The following is a 21,854-nucleotide window of genomic DNA, read 5'->3' on the forward strand; positions in this document are numbered from 1 at the left end:
GGACGGCGACGTGACGTTGCCGGCGATCTCGGGCGCTGGAGGTTGAAGATGACGGTGATGGCGGCATTGCAGGGGCTCCCGCAGTCGCGTGCTTTGGCGTGCGGCTCCACGGCGTCGAGGCGGAGCTAGGAAACCGGACGGCGAGGCGAGGCGTGCGCGGTGGCTGCGATGGTGCTCGTCGGCGCTCTCTGGTGCGCTCGGGGAGGAGAGGGAGAGGGCGCCAGGGGAGGGAGAACAAGGGCAAGAGTGAGAGAGAGACCAGGAAGGGTGTGTGGCATCGTCCAGGGGATTGGGGAGGGAGGCAACCAGGCAGGAGGTGGCCAGGTGTGGCGTCGGCGCTCGCCACCGAGCTGCTTTGTGCGCTGGCACGGGGAAGAAGACGGGTGTGCCCCTGGTGGGCCGGGCCGCCAGGTGGCCTGGCCAGGTGGGTTGCTGCTACAGGTAAGATGCCCAGGTGAGTTTTGCTGTTCTGTTTTAATTTCTGTTCTATTTTCTTTTTATTTATTCATTTTGCCACTGATTCAAATTCAAAGAAATCCATAACAGGGCAAAACCTTCTGAATATTTTTATGTAGCCATTATGGACTTCTCCAAAGGCACATAAATAATTTCGGGGCCTTTTGGAATATATTCTGTATAAAATGAATACAATCCAAAAGTCAAATACTTATTGATTTAATTTCAAAGGCCCAAAACAAATATCCCTGAGACTCCAAAAATATTGGTTTGAATTTTACCTCTTGCCAATATTTTTATAGCTTAACAAGAAGATTTTCTTGGGTTTATTTGAAGCAATTTTTAATGTTGATCATTTTTTAGGAATGATCTCTGAGGCTTTCCATTTTCCCCAATTCACATTTAAATGGAATTTAAACATGATGCATGGATGCCACTCACTGATGCAACCAATTACAAAGCATAATTGTTGGGCTGTGACAAACTACTTCTCACATGCTGGCCAGTCGTAAATCGTTCTCCTTCCCAGCCTTGTCGGCGGTAGCCCACCGTGCTTGGATCTCTACACAACTCTCATCAGCGTCGTGGTAGCTACCACCATGATCCTCGCAGGTGGAGGCATCGGGCATGTTGGCCAGACGCCGTCGTTCTACTTCTGGCCTTGTCGGCGGCAGCCCATCGTGCTTGGATCTCTGCCTAGCTCTCCTCAGCATGGCGTGTGGCCTCTTCTTTCTTCCGGTGGCGGGACTCTCTTTTCTTGACCGCTTTCTGCATTTTCCGCTCCTTCTGTGCGGCTTTGGCTTCGCCTACAATCTTTGTCATTCATTATCGCACACGGTTCATCTCCCTCGCCTCAGGCAACAGCGTGCGCTCACCCTATTGTGTGTTGCGTTCTAATTGGCCTCTACCCCAGCCACGCGGATTGCGCATGTGCACCATAGGATGCACCGCAATCGAATGACAATCCACGTCCCTATCATCACACCCGTGCAACTGTAGCTGGATTGGATTTATCTGCGCTAAATGTCTAGAAAATTCTTAAAATCACCTAAATATGGTAAATGAGCCCAGAAAAGTGCCAAATTTGAAGACGGTGATCTGCAGGGTGTATGTTCATCACAGAAAAAAAACTCAAGGACAAAGGAAATTTGGATTCCTCTTCAATCTTGGTGATTTCACTCTCGAAACCATGAAACTTCCTCGATGATGGTTCGATTTATGAAGAGCGTGCATGACGACATAAGCCAAACCTTCTCAAATTTTTACCAAGGAATGGTGAGGACATACAATGGCCCCATGCCAAGTGTCATGTTTTTCAAGCATGTATTTCATTTGACTATAGTTGAAAAACCAATAAACAACACGTTTGTGGTTGACTCTTGCCATACATATCCTTGAAATCTCTGCCCACTACTTGTAAAAGGCATAAGAATTTACTAAATACCATGAGCATGGTTTTCGAGACCGTTTTTTGCACTTTTTATACATCAATTGTTTGAATTTGAATTATGTGCATTAATGCCTAGAAAATGCACATAATCGCCAAAATATGGTAAATGAGCCCGGAAAGTGCCAAATTTGAACATGGTGATGTGCAGGGGATATGTTCATCAGAGAAAAAAACTTAAGGATAAAGGACGAAGGAAATTTGGATTCCCCTTCAATCTTGGTGATTTCCCTCTCGAAACCATGAAACTTCCTCGGTGATGGTTCGATTTATGAAGAACATGCATGACGACATAAGGCAAACCTTCTAAAAAATTTACCAGGGCATGGTGAGGCCATACCACAGCACCATGCCAGGCGTCATGTTTTTCAAGCATCTATTCATTTTTCTATAGTTGAAAAAACAATAAACAACACATCACATATCCTTGAAATCTATGCCCATTCCTTGTAAAAGGCATGATAATTTACTAAATACCACGAGCATGGTTTTCTAGACCATTTTTGTGCACTTTTTCATGGACAAATTGTTTGAATTTGAATTATGGGCATTAATGCCTAGAAAATGCACATAATCACCTAAATATGGTAATGAGCCTGGAAAAGTCCCAAATTTGAACACGGTAACTTGCAGGGTGTATGTTCATCATAGAAAAAAAACTAAAGGACAAAGGACGAAGGAAATTTGGATTCCCCTTCAATCTTGGTGATTTCCCTCTACGAACCATGAAACTTCTTCGGTGATTGTTCGATTTATGAACATCATGCATGACGACATAAGCCAAACCTTCTCAAACTTTTACCAGGGTATGGTGAGGCCATACCATGACACCATGCCAAGTGTCATGTTTTTCAAGCATGCATTTCATTTTTCTATAGTTGAAAAACCAATAAATGACACATTTGTGGTTGACTCTACACACATATCATTGAAATCTCTTCCCATTCCTTGTAAAAGGAATGAGAATTTACTAAATACCACCCATACTTCCATTATGCATCATGTTTTTCTACTGTTATTTATAATGTTTTTATGCATAATAATTCTTTATGGAGTAATTCTAATGCCTTTTCTCTCATAATATGCAAGGTTTACACAAAGAGGGAGAATGTCGGCAGCTGGAATTCTGAACCTGAAAAAGCTACATGAGAGCTACCTATTCTGCACAACTCCAAATGAGCTAAAAATTTACAGAGAATTTCTTTGGAATATATGAAAAATACTGGAGCAAATAACTACCGGAGGGTGCCCTCCTAGTGACCACAAGAGGCCAGGGCGTGCCCTGGTGGGTTGTGGTCAGCCCGACCCGCCTCCGATGCCCATCTTCTGGTATATAAGTCATTTTGACCTAGAAAAAAAATAAGGAGTGGACTTTTGGGATGGAGCGCCGCCGTTTCAAGGCGGAACTTGGGTAGGAGCACGTTTGCCCTCCGGCGGAGCGATTCCGCCGGGGGAACATCCCTCCCTGAGGGGAAATTGAAGCCATCGTCATCACCAACAAACCTCTCATCTTTGGGAGGCCAATCTCCATCAAGATCTTCAACAACACCATCTCCTCTCAAACCCTAGTTCATCTCTTGTGTTCAATCTTTGTACCGGAATCTCAGATTGGTACATGTGGGTGACTAGTAGTGTTGATTACATCTTGTAGTTGATTACTATATGGTTTATTTGGTGGAAGATTATATGTTCAGATCCATTATGCTATTTAATACCCCTCTGATCTTGATCGTGGTTATCATTTGTGAGTAGTTACTTTTGTTATTGAGGTCACGGGTGTCGGTGTCAAAACCGGCCGATCTCGGGTAGGGGGACCCGAACTGAGCGTCTAGGATCGATGGTAACAGGAGACGGGGGACACAATGTTTACCCAGGTTCGGGCCCTCTCTATGGAGGTAATACCCTACTTCCTGCTTGATTGATCTTGATGAATATGAGTGTTACAAGAGTTGATCTACCACGATATCGTAATGGCTAAACTCTAGAAGTCTAGCCTATGAGTATCTGGTAATGAATATCCCTATCCCGACTATGCTCTCCGGTTTATATAGGCACCGGAGAGATCTAGGGTTACATGGAGTCGGTTACATACGAGGAAATCTTCATAATCGGTCGCCTAGCTTGCCTTCCATGCCAAGTAGAGTCCAATCCGGACACGGGTACAGTCTTCGGTCTTTATGTCTTCATAGCCCATCAATCTGGCCCAGTAGATAACAGGCCGGACGCCCGAGGACCCCTTAGTCCAGGACTCCCTCACTAGCCCCTGAACCTGGCTCCAATGACTAGGAGTCCGGCGCGCAGATTGTCTTTGGCATTGCAAGGCGGGTTCCCCTTCTTCCGAACTCCTAGATAGCCTTCGGATGTAGTAAATATATCTGGACCAGCGTATGTAATTGCAGAAAATACAATACTCCACAAGTCCAATCTGCTGACAACTGTTTATGACAATGTATCACGCCTGCCCGGTTATTATTTCCAACCGGTGGCTAGCCCGTCGCCCCACGTCTCGGGGAGCGGTTTTATTGGCACGTCTTGTCAAAGCAGAGATCGTGTCCCCTTATTCACGAGATTTTCAATAATGCAGGTGTGGGTAACCCAACCGTCCCCAGGGTATGACTCTTTGAGGATAGGTAGGTTTCGAGACGCAGGAGGGGACGCTCGATATTCTGGGCCTTTATATAGGGACCCAAACTTGTCTCTCTCTTCCGCGCTGGCTTCTTCCTCAACCCCAGCCACATCGAGTTCTATCCCTCGAGTTTCAATCACCACTAGCCCCAATCGTGTCCGGGCCCAGCCGTTCAGGCCGGTGGGTGGCCTCTTCTGTCACAGAGGAGGATATTGCGAAGCTCCGCGTGGCGAGGTATCTGACCCCAGAAATCCTTCGTCGGCTTCCCGCCAAGGGGCAGGTTATTCCCACCCCAAATCCGGCGAGAGGGTAGTATTTGTGTCCCACTTCCTCCATGGGTTAGGGTTCGCGCTTAACCCCTTCGTCCGGGGGCTCATTTTCTACTATGGGCTAGATTTTCACGATCTGGCCCCGGACTCCGTTCTCCTCATCTCGACATTTATCGTCACGTGTGAGGCCTTCCTCCGGACTCCTCCGCACTTTGGTTTGTGGCTCAAGACTTTTGATGTGACGCCGCAGGTGATAGAGGAGGAGCAGGCAGAGTGCGGCAGCGTTATAATAAGCAAGCTTGCCGGCACGGTTTGGTTTGGAGGATCTTTCGCCGAGTCTTCCGACCTATGGCAGCAGGGGTGGTTTTATGTCAACGAGCCGCGGGGCTCCAAGTGGGCAGCTACGCCCGCATTCCGACCCGGCCTTCCAACTCAGCTCGCTTCATGGATCAATAAGGGATTAGACTGGGGGTCCGCCAATGAGGCGCAGACTCTACAAAGTCGCAACCGAAGCCTTACCGAGAAGGGCATCGAACTTGTGAACGTTGTTCAAGTAATGCTAGTCCGCCGGACCCTGCCATGCAGCGGTGGCCTCTCCGTATGTGGGAGTTTAATCCAGAAGGGCGGCGGACTCTTAAATACTTCTTTGGCGCTACGCACGAAGGGATGTGGAGATTATATTTCGGGAAGCAAGAGCAATGGCCGGACACCACTGAAGACGTTGGCCTTGACTGCAATCATCCGGATACTCCGGTAAGTATTCAATCTCCGAACACGTTTGATTCAAGCATCTCTTGACAAGATACTGAACGACCCGTCCTTATACAAGGCTGGATAAAGAAAGCGGTGCTGATCTGGTGTCCGGCGCCCCTTCCCGAAGACCCCGCGTCTGCCCTGCTGATGCGGATGCTAACTCCGACACCGTACCTGGTGTCTGCAGAGGGGGGTGAGAGTGAGGAGCCCAAAGGAGATGCCCGCCCTTAGGACGATTCAGATGCTGTGTTCGGGGAAACTGAAACCCTTTTGCCTAGGGGCGAAGGTGTAGAGGGGGCCTTCCATAGCAAGAAGAGGGCCGCTTCTGGAGGTCAGGAGGGGAAACCTTCAAAGGGAAAACGCCATTGTCGGGCGGCTTGGGTCGGGCAAGCAATGTCGCTGTAGAGCTTAATGATGAGGACGAACCTCCGGCCAGACCGTAAGTGACACAGGGTACTTTGACCATACCTCATTCCTTTCTTATTACTGAAGTAATCCTCCGACATATGTACGTCCTCACAGGTTAACACCTGGTGTTTCTCAATCATCCTCCTCCTCGGGAGACCTTCTGCCGGAGATGATGGAGAGTGACACGCCTTCTCCGGCCTCCTCGCCCAATAGGGCGGATTATCTTGAGGTGTCGTCTCGGAGGGCTCCTCCCAACCGGCAAGTAGCGTAGGAAACGAGGAAGGAGTTGCCCGAAGGTGGCGCCTCTATCGCTCAGGGTTCGGGGATCAAGAATGACGGCCCCGAACTATCTGGTTTACAGCCGGAGGTGATTCTGGAGGCGGGTAAGTGGATTCCTTCAAAGGAGTGTCGTGCTCCGGCGGCGGTGTCCGAAGACCCAGGAGTGCCGGGGATGCTGACGGACATGCTGCGACGAGCGTCCGTTTCAGAAGAGCATCGTGCCTTAATGGTTACGGTGGTCGAGAAGGTTCTCTCTGCAAAGAGCGTGTTGAACGAGGCCTTTATGAGCCTTCTAAGAGGTTTTGAGGTTTGTGATGTAATGTTGCCAATTGAATGATATTGACAGAATGCACCTATTGTGTATGCAGTAGCCCATAAGACTCGGATTGCCTTCCGAAGGAAGCAATCGGAGGATCAAAAAGATATGCTCAGGTACTAATCTTGATTTAATTTGGAATACAGGCTACCGCCCCTCCTGCCACTACTCGAAATACAGAAGTGGCCGAACTGCAGCGAAAGCTGGATATTGCGGAGGATGACATTGCATTGATCAACAGGCGTCTTGACGACTCGAAGGTATATATTTCGAGCATTCCTTACACCAGTGTGCTTGTAATTTAAGCCTGACTCTGAAAAAGAATTTTATATGAAATGTGCATGAATGCAGATGGTGCCGCCGCCGTGGAAGCCCTTCGGGCAGAGATGGCCCGGGTCAAGGAGCAGGCCCGGTTTAGTGATGCGGCTGCCAAAAAGGCATCGGCTGAGTTGAAAGCCGAACAAGGAGAGGCAAGAGAAGTGCAGTCGGAATCCAGGGCAGCCCGTGAGGAGATCCGGCAAGCTATGGAGATTGTGGCTGGCAAGCCCTTTTTGCTACAGGCTAAGTTCGGTGATCCGAACTATGCTCAACTTAACCAAGTGTGGAGTTCTCCGGACAATTTTTTAGACTTGCCGAAGAGTTATGCCGATGCGGCGCAGTTTTACCATGCGCAAGAGGGGTATGCAACGGAGAAGCTTTTCTGGTCACAATTTGGCGCGTCGAAGCGCCCTCTATTGCTGAATGAACAGATGTCCCAGTGGGCCGAGCTGCATAGGATATCCGGCGCTCCCATGAAGAACGTCATAGTCCGGTTGTGGCCGACTGAACCTGTTCCGAGTAGTTACTTCGGCCTAGTGCAGCGGCTTGTTGATGCGGTGGCGCGTATCGACGCTATGAAGCGGTCGGCATGCATTGAAGGTGCACGGATGGCCTTCGCCCGAGTCAAGACATTCTGGAGGAAGATGAAGGCCATCGATGTTGCGGCGAAGGGTCCACCCAAAGGCAAGGACCATCCGGAACCAGAGCATTATTTTGAAGATGTCCTAGAGGCCGCCCGCTTGATAGAGGGTCAGTGCTCGAAAGACATAATGTTTGAGTGATGTGTATAAGTGTTGTAACAGACAACTTTATGGTTAATCTGTTTTCATCTTTTGCTCGAAAGCTTGTATTCCTCCTGTGCGGTCGTTTTAATGTAATTTGAAAGTTTTCCAGTCGTCGGCTTCAGCCCCCTCGCGGGAAATACGGGGGTGTTCGGAAAAGCATTGAATCACTCTTTATCCAACGTCTCGGTCCATAAAGGAGGTGATAATGTGGCGAACCAGGCAATCGGACTATAGGGTGTTAACACTTTCACTTAGCCATAGGAGTTTTATGGCGGGGCTACGACATAGCCCCTGGTATGTATGCGGCGTATTATAATTTTTGTGCCTTTACATGTTTTGATCTAAAAAAGATCCTTCGTGTGACACGGAGAATCGCTAAAGATTTGAATAAGTCGTCAAGTGGTTGACCAACTCTCGCCGCATCATGACAGTCAGTTTTCGGCTTTCTCTACTGAGGTGCTCATCCGGTCAAAGCCAGGGCACAATCGCAGTAGTTCTCCCTTTACTACCCTAGCCGATAGAGCGGAACATAGGGTAGCAAGCATAGGAGCCGGGTGTTGACACATGAACACGTCACGTGTACCCTCGACGCCGGGGGTGATGCACCATAGCTCACGTCGAAGGAGACCCAACTAACGGCGCGATACGCAGGACAGTCGGCGGGCGCTTTTGCAGACCCGAAAACCCCACACCCATGGGAGGGACCCCATCAGGGAGTGCGGCGGTTATGGGCTGCCCTAGGTTGATTCGCTCGCCGCTAGAGCCTTGGGATTCGCGGCTCTCAAACTTGAGGAACAGTGAAGAACGAGAGAGAAAAACGGTGGAGAGATAAAACGTAGATGAAAAAGTAGTATATTGATTTGTTCGATTGTGTGTTGTTTAATCGGCCATCACCCCCAACATATATAAGAGGCGGCTGGACTTCCCGTACAATTAAAGGATTCATCTAGGCTTTCCTTACAAAAAAATTACATCAATTCATGTCCTAGAGTCCTAGTTCTATTCCAACTCGGATTCAATCTGAATCTGGCCCAACTTCTGTCTTCCTCCTTGCGCGGGCCGTCGAGACTCCATATGACCTCCGATCGAGATGGCCCAAATATAGGATTTGTGCGTCTCGACGAGACGAACAACTCTTGTGTTGATCACTTTCTGAAATAAGGCCATCTTGAATACTTTACGAGGTCATCTTTTCCTTTCAGTCGGACTCGGTCTTGTAGCAGACTAGATTGTCCGAGTCTCGTAGTGAATTTGCATGCCATATACTATCACTGATGATGATGACTCCAAAACCAAAGTTTATCGTTTTGACAATACGCACAACTTCTGTATTGAACACTTTTCTATCCGAGGTCATTTTGATAAACTTTCAGGCACATGTTCAGTTTCAATCGGATTCGAGCTCATCCACTCGGATTAGAGTCATTCACTCGGATCGTCCGACTGGACTTTTTCACTCGGATGTTAGAATCTTTCACTCGGAAGACAATTTTCACTTGGATGACCATATTTTCACTTGGAAGGCAATCTCCTTACTCGATCGGCAAGTTTTCATTCCGACGGTAATCTTTTCACTCGGATGATTATATTTTCACTCGGAAGACAATCTCTTACTCGATCAGCAAGTTTTCATTCCGACGGTAACAGTTTCACTCGGATGATAATAATTTTACTCGGACGGAAAACTTTCACTCGACCGGTAAGTTTTCACTCGGATGGTAAGCTTTCACTCGATCGGTAAGTTTTCACTCGGATGGTAAGCTTTTCACTCGGATTTTCCAACTGAAAACATAGCCTGATCTTGATTTGTCTCCCCAGATCTCATACGGCCTCGGATTGAGACAAATTATGTATGAAAATCGATTGGCTCAATGAGAAGAAACTTTTCCGTGTTGATGGTTTTTCGATTCAAGGCCGTCTAGAGGGCCGAATTGCTCACGCATTGCATCAGACACTCATCAACATGTGTCTGGTGTCAAGCGTAATATTTTGGTCTCTGGCCTGTCCAGACCGTATTGGCTGTAACTTTTGCATATGAACTTGGATTAAGATGATTTATATATGATAATCAATTGCCTCGACGAGGCGAAGACAATTCATTTAGAGTGCTCCTTCATCCGAGATACTCCTGAATGTGTAATTGGTCGAAAAGCACTCGGAACACTAAATTCTGTCACTCGGAATACAGATTCGGCCCCTAAGATGAGGTCGGATGTCAATGACTTAAACATCAAAGTTATTCCATTCGACGACACGAAACTTTTCATGCTGAAAACCCTTTCACTCAAATCCATCTCATTTTCTTTTTATGTCGTGCCAAAATCTGATGTCAACACATGCCCCCCTGTTTTTTGGCAAAGCTTGCACGCCGAAAAATAATATGCACGGTGTTTGTTCTAAGGACGATGTCAACACTCCATCGGCCATTTATTTTCTTCGGGCGATAATTATGTATCAGCCATGTTTGTGCTAAGGGCGATAATCGTATATCGTCCATTTATTTTTCTTAGGGCGATAATTATGTATCGGCCATGTTAATGCTAAGGGCGATAATCGTATATCGGCCATTGCCTACTTATGCTTCTTGCCACACACTCGGGTGGTATTTCTTCAAGTATTTTCCATTGAGAGCTCTAGGTAACACCGTCCCTTGTATGGATTCCACCAAATATGAATTTCCAGGAACTATTCTTGTAGTCCTAAAAGGACCTTCCCAACTCGGAGACCACTTCCCGAATTTCCTATCTCTTGACCAATCGGTAGAATCACTTTCCAGATGAGATCACCAACTTGAAAATTCTTCAACTTGACTTTCTTATTGTAAGCTCCTGCCACCCTCAACTTGTCTCTCTCTATGGCCTTCAAAGCAGCAAAACGTTTATCGGCAACCTCATCAAGTCCATCATCAAGTTATAAAAGTCTACCGCCGATAAATCATTTTGTTTGGCTATTCTCAAAGCATTCAAATTTAGTTCCATTGGTAAAACAGCCTCTTGACCATATACTAGCTCATATGGAGTCACCTTCATAGCACCATGCCTTGAAATTCTATGTGCCCACAAGCTTCAGACAACAACTCATGCCATCTCCTCGGATTATCCTCAATCTTCTTCTTGATGAGCTTGATTAAAATTTTATTGCTAGACTCGGCTTGTCCATTAGCTTGGGCATAATACGGAGAGGAATTGAGCAACTTTATATTATAAGATTCGGCAAATTCTCTGACTTGGTGTGACATAAAAGATGAACCTTGATATGTAGATAACGTTTGAGGAATACCGAATCTATGAATAATGTGCTCGGTTATGAATTGAATTACCTCCGTATGTGTCATGTTCTTGAGAGGTACTGCTTCATACCATTTAGTGAAATAATCAGTTGCCACCAATACGAACTGATGCCCTTTTGAGGAAGACGGATGGATTTCTCCAATGAAGTCTAAACCCCAACCTCTGAAAGGCCACGGCTTGATAATAGGATGTAACATAGCAGCAGGAGCCAATTGAATATCACCAAATTTTTGACAAGTTTCACACCCCTTATAATATCTGAAGCAATCATTAATCATAGTCGGCCAATAAAACCCAGCACATCGCAATAACCATTTCATCTTGGGGGCCGACTGATGAGTGCCACAAATGCCTTCATGTACCTCTCCCATAGCAACTCTTGCCTGGTCCTCATCCAAGCACTTTAGAAGAACATCATCGACTGTTCGGCGATAAAGACCGTCATCTCTCATTGTATACTTGAAAGCCATACGCCGAACAGACCTGTCCACCCTTTCTACTAGGATCACACAAATAATCAACGATGGGTTTCCTCCAGTCTTGATTTTCTCCTGCATTGAATACTTCATTAGTGGCCGAAACGGTGGGCTCCGGTTCGGCCTCCCCTACGTCGGCAAGACTAGACATCTGCTTTTCAGAAATATGAAACATGCCACGATCAACATGATAGCCGGATGCTTGTTGTGCCAACTCTTTTGCCTTCCAATTGTCATGTCTAGATATATGAGCAATGCTAAAAGAATCCAAAGTAGAAATTATATCTAGACATTTATCAAGATAAACATTAAGTGATTCATCAAAGCACTGAAAGACTTTGGATATTTCATGGATTTTAGCAACGATTTGGCCTTTCATGGATTTTAGATATTCATAAGCCAAATCGTACTCAATCAAAGCATAAGCCCACTTGCCAATTCTATCACTAAGAATTGGCCTATGCAGCATGTACTTAATAACATCGGTTTGACAAGCTACTACGCAAGCACTTGGCACTAAATAATGCCTCAATTTTGTGCAAGCATAATATAAACATAGACATAATTTTTCAATAAAATGTATACCTTGTCTCGGTGTCCAATAAGCGGCGGCTCAAATAAGTGATGGCATGCTCTTTTCCTTCGGTCTCTTGAGTCAGAACAGCACCAATAACTCCTTCCTATGCTGCAATGTAAAGCCTGAAGGGTTCCTTATGCTTGGGTGCTTTCATCACCGAAGGAGTACACAAATAATTCTTGATCATATCAAATGCTTCTTGCTGTTTTGCCCCCGAAGTGAAATCAGCATCATTCTTTAACCGAAGGATAGGAGAAAACGCATCAACCTTCCCTGACAGATTGGCTATGAACCTCCTCAAGTAATTGACCATGCCAAGGAACTTTTGCATATCTCTCTTGCATGTTGGAGCCTCCACTTTCTGTATGGCCTGTATCTTTTTGGGACCAATCTCTATGCCATCTTCATGAATAATGAAACCCAAAAACTTGCCAGCTGATATGCCGAATGCACACTTTAAAGGATTCATCTTCAGTCCATACTTTTGCATTCTTTCAAAAGCTAAACGCAAATCGGCCAAGTGAGATTCAAAAGCATCCGATTTTATAACAATATCATCAATATAAACTTCAAGTATGACACCGAGTAAATCATGAAAAATCAAATTCATAGCCCTTTGATATGTGGTGCCAGCATTTTTTTATCCGAATGTCATCACTGTCCACTCGAATAAACCAAGGAAACCAGGGCATCGAAAAGTTGTCTTGTACATGTCCTCTTCGGCCATAAAAATTTGATTGTATCCGGCATTACCATCTAGAAAGCTAATAACCTTATGTCCAGAAGCATCATTAATAAGCATATCGGCTATTGGCATGGGATACTCATCTTTGGGTGTAGCCCTATTCAAATCTCTGAAGTCAATGCACACCCTCAACTTGCCAGATCCTTTCTTCTCCACTGGGACAATGTTAGAAATCCACTCGGCATACCTGCAAGGTCGAATGAAATTAGCTTCAAGCAAACGACCAATCTCTTCCTTGATTCGGTCATACGATTTTGGATTAAATTTTCTGGCCGACTATTTATAAGGTCTAAAACCGGCCTATATAGGCAACCGATGCTCCACTAGCTCTCGGCTTAAACCTGGCATCTCATGATATTCCCACGCAAAGCAACAAACATATTCTTTCAATAGCTCGATTAACTTAGCTTTACAATCTGCTTTCAAATTTTTGTTTACAAACGTCGGTCGAGTGACTGAACCATCTCCAATATCTACCTCCTCTAATGGATCGGCCGATGTAAAACCTTGTCCAAGTTTATCCATGTCATCTAACTCCTCTATAGACTCACATATATCGTTCTCGCTGGACCGATATTTTACAAGACGTTTTTGTAACCACTCGGAACTAGAATCCATTTAAACATATCATACCTTGGAGCCGACTGCATTCAGTCGGCTTTGAAGAGACGGGCATGAAACCATTCTTGGTCGCACTGATAAAATCAAACTCTGACAAGTCACGTCCCGTCAAGCAAGTAGCATTGGGATGCTGCCAATCCACCGATGCATCGGCCAAAGCAACACAGGCTGAGTTATACGCATGAATGACTTCCACTTCATCATCAACCCATTGGATAAAAAATGGTGCATAGTGCATGGCACGCACTGGTTTGCATGAACCCAATCACGGCCTAGTATGACGTTGTAGTTACCTTGCACCTCAGCGACAAAGAATGCAGTAGCCAAAGTTTTTCTTCCGACTGTAAGCTCCACATACATCACACCTTTGGCTTCAGTTTTCTCTTTGCCTTCAAATCCATTGAGCACCATATTGGTCTTGATCAATTCTTCATCAGGCAAACCCAATTTCTTGAAGACCGAATAGGGCATAAGATTTACCACAGCACCACCATCAACAAGCATCCGAGTGAGCGGCGACCCATTGATATGACCTCTGAGATATAATGGTTTCAGATGCGTTACTGGTTCTTTTGGCTTCTCGAATATTGCGTTTTTAGGGCTAAAATCCAACTGAGCCACCTCCCCTTCCTCATCTACAGCACGAAACTCAGTAGGTAAGTAATACACCATATTGATATCCATACCTTCATGAACTGGCGTAGACTCATAGTCCAACATATCAGCCTCTTCCTCGAGTGCATCCACCGATTCTGAAATTTGTCCGAGTGAAGCGGAAGCAATAGGTAACGTAGACGATGCAATGATTGCATCGTCCTCTTTTGGTAGTGTAGGTGCTGCTGTGATAGGTGTAAAAGCCACTGCATCTTGTATTTGTTTGGGCCTCCACACTTGTTTTGTAGGTACCATAGGCCGAGTGTCATTGAACAACTTATCCCTTTGCTTCTCGGCTTCTTGTTCTGCCATCTCTTGACTCCTTAACCTCTGTAGTTTCCTCTTTTGTGTCTTTGTTAGCCCCGGAGGACACCACTTTGGCTGAGTGTATTTAGGATCTCTCGTTTTTACCTGGCTGGTGCTTGCTTCATGGTCATTAGCCGAGTGCTTTGGCGCGATAGCAAGTATCGGCTCAGTCGGATTGCTATGCACAATCGGCTGTTGTATGGCGAATGTTTCGGTGCCCAAGATAAGTGAGTCGGCATCCATTTTCTCCTTGCCTTTTCCCGACTCAACTGCTGCAACACTTGGTGATTTAACACGCTATTGTTTTCGACATTCCAGATGCATGAAATTTCCACTCGGGCGCACCTTTTTACTCTGATGGAATCCACTCGGATGGAATTCACTTGGACGGAATCCACTCGGATGGAATTTAGACGGATGGAATCCACTTGACCACATTTTTTCACATGGATAGCTTCCACCTGGGTGCATTCTTAGACTCGGATAATTTCCATCCGGTTGCATGTTTTGACCAGCCGACCGATAGTTACCGATGTTCAATCGGCCATTATATGAGTATTCAAGTCGATCCCAAACAGTTTGCCTTTGCTGTTATGGAAACAACGCCTTTGGTCCACTCGGTTTCATATACCGACTAAACATATCATCTGATGGTGATCTTGGTCACTTCAACTATGATGGCTGGTTAGAGCTGGAACCAACCGGCTGATTGGCATACTTGGACAGCAACATATCAAAAGTTGGCTTGATCCGTTTGCATTGCACTTTAGCTTCATTCCTCTTCCACTTGCCAACTTCTGGACTCTTGGGTTTGACAAATTTAACTCGAGTATTTTCTTGCACTTGCGGTCGCCCCCCGAGTGTAGGATTCTTGATGGTGATTTTGATCACTTCCTTGCCACCGGTCTGCTTATCAAGCACAACATGTCTCCCCAAGACCGTGTTGCCTCCCTTGTCTTTCCTGGGCTCACCAACAATGATATTAGCTTTATTAGCAGATTCGGCTACCTCCGACCGAATGAGTAGCTTCTTCCCCTCCAAATCCATGGTATTCATTGGAAAAGGTTGTTTATCAACTTGCATCTCAGAAAATTTCAATCGTCCGTCATTATTGGCCGATTGTATCTGTCGTCGAAACACATTGCAATCGTTAGTAGCATGAAAAAAAATTATGATACTTGCAATAAGCACGCCGTTTAGCCTCTTCAAACAACGGTAAAGTATGAGATATTCTAATAATCTTAGCCTGCAGCAAAGCATCAAATATTCTATCACACTTAGCAATGTTAAAAGTAAACTTCATCTCTTCATCACGATTCTTATGAATCGGTTTCAGATCATTGCAAGTAAAGGGTTTGGCCTTAGATGGCCAAACAAATTCAGTAGCAAAAACATCACCCTCATCGTCCGAGTGATCACTATCATATTCCACCATATTCATCTTTGGACAATCGGCTTTGTATCTATGCACTTCTTTGAGGTCTTTTTGCTTCGGCTTTCCTAAGCCAAAGCCCTTTGTAAGACTTGGTTGATATTTAATAACTCGTAGCCTTCTAGCTTTTCTCTAATGGGAGTTCTCAAACCACTCAGCACTAGGTCCGCCAAGTCCCTCTTGGTTATCACCAAACTAAAACATCGGTTTTTTGTTTCTCTGAATCTCTTGACGTAATCGGAGACCGATTCATCATGCTTCTGTTTAACCGATGTGAGATGTGACAACTTGAGTTCATTGTCGCCGCTATAAAAGTGATCATGAAACTTCTGCTCTAGCTGCGACCAAACCCGAATGGAACTATGTGGTAAAGAAGAAAACCATGAAAATGCGGTACCAGTTAATGATAAAGGAAATAAACGCACTTTCAATTCATTCAATAAGCCTGCCTCACCCAATTGTGCTAAATATTGACTAACATGCTCCCATGTGGTTTTTGTGCCCTCTCCATTGAACTTAACAAAATCTGGAATCTTATATCCCGGAGGGCACTGGATGGCATCAAAGTACTCGGGGTACGGCTTTTGGTAAATCCGATTCCGAGGTAACTCAACTCCAAAATTTTCTCGAAGCATCTTTGCCATCTCCTCTCTAAGATTAGCTAGACCATCATCCATAGTGGACGATGAAGCTTGTGGCAGTGACATAGGAGGAGTAGGGTTACTAGTTGTAGGTAGGAATTGTGGCTTGTATGTCGACCCATAATTTGGTAGTAGTCGAGTGGTTGTAGCTGTAGGTAGGTTTTGGTTCGGCGTTGCCACCGAACCTGGCATGCTCATAATAGGATTAATGGGTGCAGCCACAATCTGATTTGTTTGGGTAGGATAATAAGCCATCGGCACGGGAGGCGCCGATGAAATAGGTAAAGCCAGATTAGGGTTTTGCACACTAACAGCTACACCATCATTACCACTAGACGATTGAGATATATTCTTCTAAGCATTAGTATTTTCTATGAAAGTTTGATAGACTAGATTGTTACCATCAGCAATACGACTCTCAATCTCAGCCCACTGCTCAGGAGAAAAGGTAGTACTCACATGTTGGAGATATGCCCTAGAGGCAATCATGTGATGATGATATTTCCATATGTATTCATGAGTCCTTTGTATTGTCCTTGAACATCATCAATGATATGTATCAATAAGTATGTGACTTGTTTGTGGAACTATGTATTGTATGATGATTATTTTAATGGTCCCTAGTTAATAAGGTTATGCGGACACATATCCTTGACTAGTATACGACTCGGTTGATGACTATGTTTCACAAGTCATGTGCATGGAGATGCTAAACCGATAGTATGGGCTCGGGGATGGAGATCACCGAGCCGGACATACACACTTTGAGACGCAGCGAGATATAGCCATCAGTTAGTATCAAGTGCAATGTCTATGCCATGTCCTAGACCTGAGGTCCTCGCATGTTCTCAGGATGAGGATCGACTCACTTAGGGTCTATCAAATGCTACTCCGTAACTGGGTAGTTATAAAGGTAGCTTTCAGGTGAGTCGTGAGACATGCCGTGAGACATGGTTGACCAAGATGGAATTTGCCCCTCATATTTGGAGAGATATTCTCTGGGCCCTCTCGACTGATCAGATTCGGTAAGCATGGCCATGCGACTTGGGTTAAGTGTTAACCCAGTTCGGGAATCTGTATCATGGTTTCGAGAAGAGAGGTCGAGCTAACACAAGGGTGACAAGTACTCGCCTTGAGCTCGAGAACAAATACTGTGAGGCAAAAGGAATGTTGCATATGCCACATTGTTGAGGTTCGTCAAACGACTTTACGCCCACATGGGAGTTGGCACGTTCTGCTAGGAGCCACTACCAACTATCGACTCTGGTCGTGTACATGTGTATGTGAACCTATAGGGTCGCACACTTAAGGGGCTGCAGCCCATTCGGATTGGATCTGAGTGGAAAATGGATGTGGACTCCTAGTGGGCTCAAGTGTTGAGCCCACCTCAGAGGTCTATATAAAGGGGAGTGGGCACACCACTTAGGGTTGATCGGATTGAACCCTGGTTAGCCACCGCCACTCCCCATGCTCATGCCGCACGACCGGACCTAGTAGTCCGCCGCTCGACGCTGCTCCCCGTACGTGTGAATACCTTGGAGGCATCGCATCTACGGTGTTTGGACGAACCGTTCGAGGGAACCGCGAGGTGCCGTTCGCGGGAGATCACCGTTCAAGGGTCTTCGCTGTTCGCGGGAGATTGGCAACGCGAGGAGGAGACGGCCCAGAAGATCGGCTACACGCATCACCAACTCTACTTCCGCTGTGGTGACTGCGCGTCTAATGGTAAACCCGATCCCGTGATCTATTTCCAGCAGCATGATCTTGGGTGCGCGGTAGAAAATTTTATTTGGCGCTAGCGTAGCGTACCGCATGTTCCAACAGTGGTATCAGAGCCTCCGCTGTGTGGTAATAGATTCGATGATATGCATATGAGATATGTAGATCGGTTCAGGTGCGGGTCGATGAGATCGGATGCGCATGTCAGTGTTGAAGGTTGGTTTCGTGATCTTGTTTCGTGATCGTGATGCAGAGGTCGTGAAACGATTTACCCCTACCGGTCGGTTGTCCGCCATCGGGGTATACAGTGGAACGTAAATCCGGATGCAGCACGCGAAGATCAATGAGATTGATCGAATCAGAACATAGATCAACACCTTGGAAATGTGATTTCCGCGGTGCTGAAATCTGTTGGAGCGGTCTCGGTAAAACGGCTGTAACTTTTGCATACGAACTCCGATTTTGCTCCACGACCTGTCAAACTGAAGCTAACGAAAAGTTGGATTAGCAGCAAAATTCGAGAACAGGATTTTGGCGCTTCTGGCTAGGCCAAAATCCGCTTGGAAGATAGAGTTTCAGAAGGTTTTATCTTCGACGGTAGAACGTCTGACTCGTTTTTGCAGGGAATGACTGTGATTTGGTATAGCCCATGTATGTTGCTTGTATATTATTGTTTCATGACCTGCGCGTCATGAGTGCGGCAACCGGCAGGAGCCATATGGTTGTCCCATTATTGTACTAATGACCTGCGTGTCAACATGAGAAGTCATGTAATGTAATTTAGTTTCTGTAGCCATTAGTTTTTAATAGCATAGTATCTTATGTAAGACTTGGCGGTTGACACCATGGCGTGGAGATGGAGATCACCACGAGGACAACCATGCATGGGCAGACTGCGCACGTGGAGATGGAGATCACCACGCGCTGTGAAAAGGGGCTATACCATATCACACATACATAAACTGCCTGTGAAAGTTTATCCCTTTTATGCACCCTTCCTTTTGCATGGTAGATGTTTTAAGTAGGGTGATCCCTCAAAGAATGTCAAGTACAAATGCCTCCCAAATTGCTGCACCTTCACATGTCAAGTATATTTAGTGGCGGGCCTATGAAATTAGGGTGCCACTAGATCTCCTTGAAGTGATGGGTTTGTATCGAACACTTACATGCGGAGCATTGGTTGACTTGTCGTGGCTATCAAAACAGTTTTGGGCTACGAGGCATAGGAGTTGGCGAGGCATGAGATGTCCCCAACAACAAGAGTCGTATGGAGATACGATTAGCAAGAGTTTCTTACCGCGTGATCTTGTCCTCTAGCGGTGATGCAAAAGCTCACTAGTTGACATATTGATCTTGGATCTTGAATCACTAAGTATCGACCAAGGGATGTTGATTTTAGTGGGAGTAATGATCTTATTAAAATGTTTAATATGAATTACTCTTCATGAATACATGTCTTAGTGTTTTGCATATTTCTGTTGTAGATCAATGGCACCACCTGCTCAAGTTACCCCTTTTGCGTTGAAATCAATCCTGGAAAAAGATAAATTGAATGGAACAAACTTTATCACCTGGTGTAGAAACCTGAGAATTGTTCTTAGGCATGAGAAAAAGAACAAGTTCTAGAGAATCCGCTTCCAGAGGAACCTGCCGATAATGCTAATGCCACAGCCAGAAATGCCTACCAGAAACTCGTTGATGAATCAAACGAGATCAGTTGTCTCGTGCTGGCTTCTATGCAGCCCGATCTGCAGCAGCAGTTCGAAAATATTGAGGCTTTCGATATGATCGAGAACCTTAAGAGCATGTTTCAAATGCAAGCTAGGACCGAAAGGTTCAACGTCTGGCGATCCTTGATTGATTATAAGCTGAAAGAGGGTGATCCACTGAGCCCGCATGTGATCAAGATGATCGGGTACATGCAAGCTCTAGATAGGCTGGGCTTCCGACTTGGGGATGAGTTGTCCACACATACAATTCTGGGTTCTCTTCCGGACAGCTATGGGCCGTTCATCTCGAACTACCATATGCATGGGATGGAAAAGAAGCTCACTGAATTGCATGGGATGCTCAAAGTGGCAGAGCAGGATATCAAGAAAGGTACACATCGTCAAGTGTTGATGGTGCAGAACTCGGCTAAGTTCAAGAAGAGCTGGTCCAAGAAAAAGGCTAAGGCAAAGGGCAAAGAGAAGGAGGCAACTCCAACTACAGCCGCTGCGCCTAAGTCAGGGACGGCTTCGGGGAGTATTTGCTTTCATTGCAAGGAACCCGGACACTGGAAAAGGAACTGTAGCAAGTGGCTTGCCGAGAAGGGCAAGAAGACTGGAAGTATGACTTCTTCTTCAGGTACACTTGTTGTATATGTTATAGACATTTATCTTGCTAATGTTTCTAGTAGCTCTTGGGTATATGATATCGGATCGGTTGTTCACATATGCAACTCGATGCAGGGGCTAAGCAGAACTAGGAATGTCGCAATAGGAGAAGTTGCCATTCGCGTCGGGAATAAAGCAAGAGTTGCTGCATTGGCCGTCGGCACTATGCAACTTAATTTACCTTCAGGATTTGTAATGGAACTTGATAATTGTTATTATGTTCCTGCTTTGAGTCAAAACATTATTTCTGCCTCATGTTTGATGAGACAAGCTTATGAATTCAGTATTAAGGACAATGGTTGTTCTATTTACTTGAATAATATGTTTCATGGCTTTGCACCCATTGTAAATGGGTTATTTATCCTAGATCTTGAAGGTGAATCAGTCTATAACATAACTGTCAAGAGGCATAAGCCTAATGTGATAAATCTGACTTACATCTGGCATTGTCGACTAGGACACATTAGTCAAAAGCGCATGAAGAAGCTCCATGATGATGGAATTCTAACTTCATTTGATTTTGAATCATTTGAGACATGCGAGTCTTGCCTACTCGGTAAGATGACTAAGACTCCTTTTGCAAAGAGTTGTGAGAGGGCGTCCGAGTTGTTGGAACTTATACATAGTGATGTATGTGGACCAATGAGCACGGCAGCCAGAGGTGGTTTCCAATACTTCGTGACTTTCACCGACGACTTGAGTAGATATGGATATGTATACTTGATGAGGCACAAGTCAGAAACTTTTGAAAAGTTCAAGGAGTTTCAGAATGAAGTGGAAAATCAACTCGGCAAGAAAATCAAACTTCTATGATCTGATCGTGGAGGTGAGTATATGAGCTAGGAGTTTGATGGTCATCTGAAGAATCATGGAATAGTTCCACAACTGACTCCTCCGGGTACGCCGCAGAGAAATGGTGTGTCAGAATGGAGGAATCGGACCCTGTTGGACATGGTCCGATCGATGATGAGTCAGTCGGATTTACCCTTGTCATTTTGGGGATACGCTTAGAAACTGCAGCTTTCACACTAAACAGGGTACCATCTAAGTCCGTAGATAAGACACCATATGAGATATGGACCGCGAAGAGTCACAGTTTGTCTTTTCTGAAAATTTGGGGATGTGAAGCATATGTCAAGCGACTCCAGTCGGATAAGCTCACACCCAAATCGGACAAGTGCATATTCGTGGGATATCCAAGGGAAACCTTGGGATATTACTCCTACAACCGTGAAGAGGGCAAAGTGTTTGTCGCTCGACATGGAGTTTTCCTTGAGAAAGAGTTTCTCAATCGGAAGGCTAGTGGGAGGACGGTCCGACTAGAAGAAATTCGAAAACCACACGGGGACCTTCCGGTAGGT

Source organism: Aegilops tauschii, chromosome 2 (genome assembly GCF_002575655.3).
Source record: "Aegilops tauschii subsp. strangulata cultivar AL8/78 chromosome 2, Aet v6.0, whole genome shotgun sequence".
NCBI lineage: Eukaryota > Viridiplantae > Streptophyta > Magnoliopsida > Poales > Poaceae > Aegilops > Aegilops tauschii.